Genomic DNA, 543 nt, shown 5'->3' with positions numbered 1-543 from the left:
CCCCCCCCCCGGGAGCCATCATCCCCACACTACGGAGCAGCACACTGAGGCTGGATGAGGGTCAGGAAGCGGCTTAGAGGCAGGAACAGGACTAGAACCCAGGCCCCAACCAGGCAGTAAGCGTTTATTCAGCCTTACTGTGGGGGCATTGACCAGCCCTTGCCTTCTAGTGGGGGAGACCCAGGCCGGAGAGGGGAGGCAGTCTGGAAGGGGAAGGCACCAGCAGCTGGGAGCACTTGGAGGAGGAGGAGGAGGAAGAGGGAGAGAATTCCTGGCCCGAGGGCAGCCAGGGACAAGTGTGGCCCCTGGGGAGAGATGGTCAAGTGGACTCTGAGAAGGGAAGGACTGTATATTGGATCCTGGGGGCCACTGGGAGCCAGCGCAGGTTATGGAGTAGGAGCTGACACGGTCGTACCTGCCCCTTTTAGGAAGGACCTTTTGGTGGCAGAATGGAGGGAGGATTTCGAGGGGGGAGACCTGAAGCAGTCAGGCTTGATGAGAGGAGGGGGCCTGAACCAGGGTGGGGGTGGGGCAGAGGAGAGG

At 61.5% G+C, this 543-nt stretch overlaps 1 protein-coding gene across 4 annotated transcripts in view; it reads left to right on the top strand.

Annotated features, from left to right (window-relative positions):
• Window positions 1-543, top strand: part of LOC114025730 (ubiquitin carboxyl-terminal hydrolase 40-like) — a 64,132-nt gene that overhangs the window by 700 nt on the left and 62,889 nt on the right. The window lies entirely within an intron of this gene.

The sequence above is a fragment of the Vombatus ursinus genome, unplaced genomic scaffold (assembly GCF_900497805.2).
Source record: "Vombatus ursinus unplaced genomic scaffold, bare-nosed wombat genome assembly UNPS02004679.1, whole genome shotgun sequence".
NCBI lineage: Eukaryota > Metazoa > Chordata > Mammalia > Diprotodontia > Vombatidae > Vombatus > Vombatus ursinus.
This window is presented reverse-complemented; position numbering and strand designations above follow the sequence as displayed.